We start from the raw sequence: 7,032 nt of genomic DNA on the forward strand, positions 1-7,032 counted from the left end.
TTATTCTACATGACTTCTTGTGATTCTCGAGAGAGCTATCTCGCTTGAGCTACAGTTTGAAAACACTCCTCCTAAACTGCAATTTACCTAAGCTAATTAGATATGTGACATAAAATCTGTTTAGCTTTAGGTAATTGAGGTTTTTGTGGTGCTAAACTTCTGAACTTCACCCTCTGATCTGAATTGAATAACCATGAGAGTGGCTTTTGATAAAGATTAGAGGAGATTAATTCGCTAAGAGATTAGGTTTTAATTACATATGGTTTGCCATGGAATGAATCACTCATTGTTAAAATAGTTGGTAAGGAGTCTTAATCCGTAAAAATAAACATCTCCGAGACCTTAACTATTTTCTGGTCATTGTTTTTACTCCAAATTTGTTTAATTGCTTTCTTTACTTACTTTTACTATTTATCATACATTACAACTCTCCGGCAACGGTGCCAAAAATTTGATACGTAGTGATAAACCACTATTTCATGGTTTATCTTGTGCTCAATTGATTGGTTTTTATCAACTCTTTACCCACTTTTTTATACTATTTGCATGGTTTTACATTTGCCTTCCTAATTATGTGCTTTGATTGAAAACATGCTTCTTTGGCCTTAAGTTCCCTATGTTTAAATCCTCTCTTATTACCATTAGATGCCTTGATATATGTGTTAGGTGATTTCAGAGATTATAGGGCAGGAATGGCTCAAGAGAGAAAGGAAGCATGCAAAAGTGGAAGGAATACAAGAAGTTGGAGAAATTGCTAAGCTGTCCAGCCTGACCTCTTCGCACTCAAACGGCTATAACTTTAGCTACAAAGGTCCAAACGACGCGGTTTCAGTTGTGTTGGAAAGCTAACGTCCGGGGCTTCGATTTGATATATAATATGCCATAGTTGCCATGACGCTAGGTGACGCGAATGCGTGCTCCACGCAGACGCGTCGCAGTGACGAAAAATCAGCGTGTTTGAATTCGCAACCAGCGAATTCTGGGCTATTTCCGACCCAGTTTGCGGCCCAGAAAACACATATTAGAGGCTATAAAGTGGGGGAATGCATCCATACATGAACAAGCTTTCATAATTCATAATTTTTAGTTTTAGATGTAGTTTTTAGAGAGAGAGGTTCTCTCCTCTCTCTTAGGATTAGGATTTAGGATTTCTCTTAATTTTAGGAGTGACTCTCAATCCCAAGTTCAATGTTCCTTTTATTTACTTTTCCAATTTAATTTATGAATATCCATGTTAAGATTTGAATATTTTATTTAATATAATTTGAGGTATTTTAGACTTATGATTGCTCTCTTTAAGTTATTAATGCTCTTTGTTTATCCAAATTATTTTCATTCAAGTAGATTTTCTTCCCTTTTGGCTTGGGTTAAATAATTGGTGACTCTTGAGTTATCAAACTCATTGTTGATTAAAAATTGGAATTCTTCAAGAATTAATTCGAGTTCCAATAACTCTAACTTTTCCCAAGGAAAGACTAGGATCTGAGGAATAAAAATTAATTCATCCACTTAACTTACCTTCATAGTTAGAGGTTAACAAAGTGGGAGAAAAATCCAATTCTCATTACAGTTGATAAGGATAACCAGGATAGGACTTCCAGTTATAATACCTTGCCAAGAGTTTATTTTATTATTATTATTTTATTTTTCTTATCATTCAACATACTGCTTCCTTACTTTCTAAAACCCCTAATTTACAAGACTCATAACCAATAATAAGAACATACCTCCCTGCAATTCCTTGAGAAGACGACCCGAGATTTGAATACTTCGGTTATCAATTTATTTAGGGGTTTGTTACTTGTAACAACCAAAACATTTGTGTGAAAGGACTTTTGAAGGTTTAGAAACTATACTTGCAACGAGGATTTATCCGCAAATTTCTAGACCACGCAAAAGTTCTCTCATCAAAATGGCGCCGTTGCCGGGGAATTTGCAAACGTGTGCCTTATTATTAGTTATTGTAAATATTTGCTTGTTTATTTGTTTTTATTTTTGTTTTTATTTTTGCTTTTTCGTAAATTAAGAGGTTATTGGTTTTTATTTGGTTATTAAAAATTTTTCAAAAAAAAATTTGTTATGTGTTCATCTTGACCTTCAAGTTGTTCTTAGTTGTTTTCTTCGTTTTGATCTAAAAATTTTAAGTTTGGTATCATTTTATTGTTTTTAATTGGATTTTCGAATTTTCCTTTTAAAAATTCAAATTTTTATTTCAAAATTTTTTTCCTATCTTATTTCAAAAATTAAATTTAAAATTTTAAAAATCAAACCTTTTCAAAAATTAAATCTTTTTCAAATTTTTATCTTATATTGTTGACTTTTTCAAAATTCAAATTTCAAAATTTAAAAATTCAAAAAAAATTTTCAAAACTCAAAATTCAAAATTTAATTTTTCAAATTCAAAAATTTTAAATAACCTTTTTAATTTAAATTTGTTTTTATTTTTGTTTTTAATTTTTATTAACTAACTATGAGTTCTCACCCCTCTCGCTTTGAGTTTGGTTCTAATAATGTTGAAAGGAATGGAAGCTACAGTAGGAACATGCATCAAGGTCAGAACGGTCAAGGATGGATGGATCCAAGAGGATCTGATCAACCCTTTAGGCAACAACACCCTCCAAGATATCATGGGCAAGGACCACTCAACACTGCATACCAAGCTGATAGATATGGTGGACCCCCTTGTAATTACCAACAAGCCCCACCATATGCCTATGAACCATCTCCTCAACACAACTCTGAACTACCATACTCACAAGTCCCTTACCACCAAACACCCTCATATGATCCTAACCCATATCCACCATACCAACCACCTTATGAGCCAAATGAACCATACACAGAACCACCACCTTTCCAACACAACTACTCTCATGAACCACCACCTCAATATTCACCATCTCCATGTCATTATCAAGATGAACCACCTTCCTATTATGAACCCTCTCTCCCAACCAATGAATTCTCATATCCACCCCAACCTCCAATGGATGACAGACTTTGTGTTATTCTTCAAAGGCAAGAAAGGATGAATAAGAGTGTGCTAAATTTCGCGGCCACCTTAGGCAAGTTCGTAAATATAATAGCTTCCCAATATATGAGCACTCAAAGAACTCCCATGGCTACATGTGGAGAATCAAAAGAAGAGAAAAGCATGAAGGAGACACTAGAAACCTCGGTGGATAATGAGGAAAATGGCTTTGTATTGGAACAAGTGGAGGAAGCCATAATAGTTGCAGAGGAAGAAGTGGTTGAAGACTTAGGAGATGCTAAACCTCCATGGGAAAGTCAAGACATAGAACCTCCTTTCAAGACGGTTGCATTTGATGTTGAGGAGGGTGTACAACCTTCAAGGCATATCATGGTTGAAGACTTGGAAGAGGTCGATCAAGAGATGGAGATTCAAGAAGAAGAAGCACAACCTCCCATGCCCTTGGTAAGTAATAAAGAAGAGATTGAATTGGAAGAAAGCTACCAAGAGGAAGAGGTTGAAATTAAAGAAGTTTGCAAAGAGGTGGAAGTTGTTAAAGAGCACAAGGGAGTGGAGCTTGGAATCACCTTGCCAAAGTTATTGGAGACCCCTCCCCCTAAGTTGCCATCATCCTTCACAATATTCAAGTGGGTAAAATTCATATCCCTTAGCTTTCTAATTCCACTTGAATATGGGCTACTGGAGACGGATGGTCAACTTAGAGCTCTTTGTGGCATAAAGAGTAAGAGGAAGATGGTCAGTGGTAAGAATTGTCCTGCAAGGTTCATTATGGTTGGGAGCTTTAAGTTTAAACGCAATGGTTGGTTTAAAGCTCAACTGAATGGGTCTAGGAAGTTGTTTAGCCGCTTTAGTGAGAATTCAGATTGCTTGCCACCCGGTTGGAACACTAATAATCAACAAGAAGACGGGTGCAATAGCAAGGTTTGGGATCCTGGAATCTGTTCTGACATTCAACACCCCAGGAGCCTAAGAATTTGTTTAAAGCTACTCAAAGGCTTTACGTGCTTAATTTGGGACCCCGGAGGTTACTGGAAGTACAAACATTAGTGGAGATTCCTGGATGAGTTCAAGCACAAGCCACCATAACAGGGAGCTCGCCAAATGTCCAACTTAAGGACTTTAACTAAAAGTGCTAGGTGGGAGACAACCCACCATGGTATGATCGTTCCTTTTTTATTTTTATTTAGTTTTATTTGTTTTCGAGTTTTATTTTATTTTATTATATTGAACCTGGAGTTTTGCATCACATTCATATTAAACACTGCATTCTGCATTTTTTATTTCAGATAAAAAAAACGTTACGCGACGCGACCGCATCATTGACGCGTCCGCGTCGCAAGGAGATGGGAGAAAATAATAAACGAACAGAGAGTCATGCAGGAGCGTGGCTGGAGGCGTGCCAATGGCACAAATCGTCCCACGCGACCGCGTCGCTGACGCATCCGCGTCGAATGGGAATAATGGCCTCCCACGCGACCGCGTGCCCCACACGGCCGCGTGACCTGGATTTCGACGTAACAAGGGTGCACGACCGAAAGTTGTGCTAGAGTAGTGCTGGATTGGTGCTGAGCGCATAATCCTTCCGACGCAGCCGCGTGAGCGACGCGACCGCGTCATATCCTTCTAAAAGCCCACTCACGCGATCGCATTCCCCATGCGATCGCGTCACCCAAAATTTGGCGCTAATATGATTTTGAACAGAGAGTTGTGCGAGTGCGAGGCTACCCTCGCGCCATTATCCTAAAACGGGTCACGCGACCGCGTGACCGACGCGACCGCGTCAATCCGTATAAGTGCAAGTCACGCGACCGCGTGCCCCACGCGTCCGCGTCGCTTGCGCCGCATAGCTTATCCTAATTTGCCAAATATCTTATCTTTTCTTTCCCAATCCTAATTTCTCCTCCCTCCTTTCTTACTTACTTCTTCTTCCCTTCTTTCCCTTCTCATTCTTCTTATCTTTCATTTTATTTTACTTAATTTATTTGCATATTTCATTCATTGTATCTTAATTTTGTGCATATTTTTATTTTCTTTTCTAAATTCATTATTTTTCCTTTGGTGTTAAAATTTTCTTATTTAACTGTTGCATCTTCCCTTGAATTATTTTTGGTGCTTAGTGACTTGTTTTATTCTGATCGGTAATATTATTTAAATCAATGCCAATCTTTTATATATGTATTACTTTTGCATTGACATGAACTTATATTGATATTTTCATTCCCCACTCTCTTCCCCATTGATGCAAATTCTGTACCATTGGTATGCCATGTGCTTCTATTGTTTTCTCACGTACATGTTGAAGCTTCCATGTAAATGAGACCCTTATCAATTGGCATTAACCCACCCATACTTCATTTATTTTCTTATCTTTACTTCTGGGTTACTTTTCTTCCCTTTTTCTTTCAGGATGGCCACCCGGAAAGAAACCAGAAGTCGTTTACATGGGGAGACAGACAAGTCCATCTGCACAATCCTTGAAGAAAAGCATCAGTTGGAACAACCTGTCCACCTGCACATCTCAACATGCACCGAGGACGGTGCAATCTTTAAGTGTGGGGAGGTCGATACCGATCTCCATGGGTTAGTTACTCTTCTATCTCAACACCAATGGTTTATTTTCCTTGTTAGTTGTTGCATTTGCATGTTTGATTGCATATTTATTTGATTTTATGCATCTAGTTACTATTTGGTTAAATTAATAAAATTCTTTTAAGACCCTATCTTTGAAAATTTTCACTAATTTAAATTGAAAAAAAAAATTTTATGTTAAAACTTGTTTGAAGTTGTATTTGGAACATGGTTTTTGAGCCAAAGAACACACAACCTGTGAGATTTTGAGCTTATTTATATGGTTACATTATTTAACCATAAATTTTTATTCTTGTGTATTTTCTTCACTATGATTGCAATCTTTGCTTTGTTCCATTCTATATGTCCAATATTTAGTGTATTTACATGTTTGCATATGATTGAAGCCATTGTTTGATTTTAGCTCACTTATCCCAAATAAGCCTACCTTTTAAATTACCTTTGTTAGCCACTTTGAGCCTTTTTAATCCCCATTTGTTCTATATTTTACCACATCATTAGCCTTAAGCAGAAAAATAAATTAAATACCCCAATTGAATCTTTGGTTAGCTTAAGATAGAGATTGTGCATCAACTAAGTGTGGGGAAATTGTGGGAACATGGGTTAATAAGGGAATGTATCATGTTTCTAATTTATTTGAATATTGGGAATTTGAGAACCTACTCATGAAAAAAACCAAAATAGAAAAATAATAGAAAATCCATGTGCATTGATAAGTTATGTTTATTTCTCTACAAAAAAAAAAAGAAAAGAGAAAAATCCAAAAATATTCAATAAATAAGTAAATAAATAAGGGGACAAAATTACCCCAATGCTAAGTTAATAAAAAGATCAATGCACATGTGATAAAAGTAAAGAAATATCAAAAATTTGGTACATGAGTATAGAAATCATACAAAAGTAGGAATTATGGGTAGTTAGGCATGAATTTAACAGTGTATAGAGTATATGTATATTAGGTGAGAGCTTAGGTTAGTCAAAGGTTCGTATTATAGCTCACTTGGCCATACATGTACCCTTACCTTTACCTCAGCCCCATTACAACCTTGAAAAGACCTCATGATGTTTGCATTAGTATGCTAAATATGTGTTGATTGGTTAGATGAAGAACAAAGTTTAGAAAGCATGATTAGATAAGAATAGAGTGAATTACCCTATACACTTGAGAGATTAGAGTGATATACACTACCAGTGAGAGTTCAATGCTTGATTCTATGTTCCCTGCTTTCATGAGCTATCTTCTTACAAGTTTACTTGCTTTTTTTTATTGTATGATTTGAATTAGTGAAATCTGATTTATGTATATTCTTGGAGAATTTGATTTACTTTTAACCAAGTAGGTAGAAACATTTTGCATGTAGTTGCATTCATATAGATAGGTTGCATTTCATACATTCTACCATTCCTCTTCATCTTTATAGCTTCTCTTGAGCTTAGCATGAGGACATGCT

The sequence above is a fragment of the Arachis hypogaea genome, chromosome 11, assembly GCF_003086295.3.
Source record: "Arachis hypogaea cultivar Tifrunner chromosome 11, arahy.Tifrunner.gnm2.J5K5, whole genome shotgun sequence".
Taxonomy (NCBI): Eukaryota; Viridiplantae; Streptophyta; class Magnoliopsida; order Fabales; family Fabaceae; genus Arachis; species Arachis hypogaea.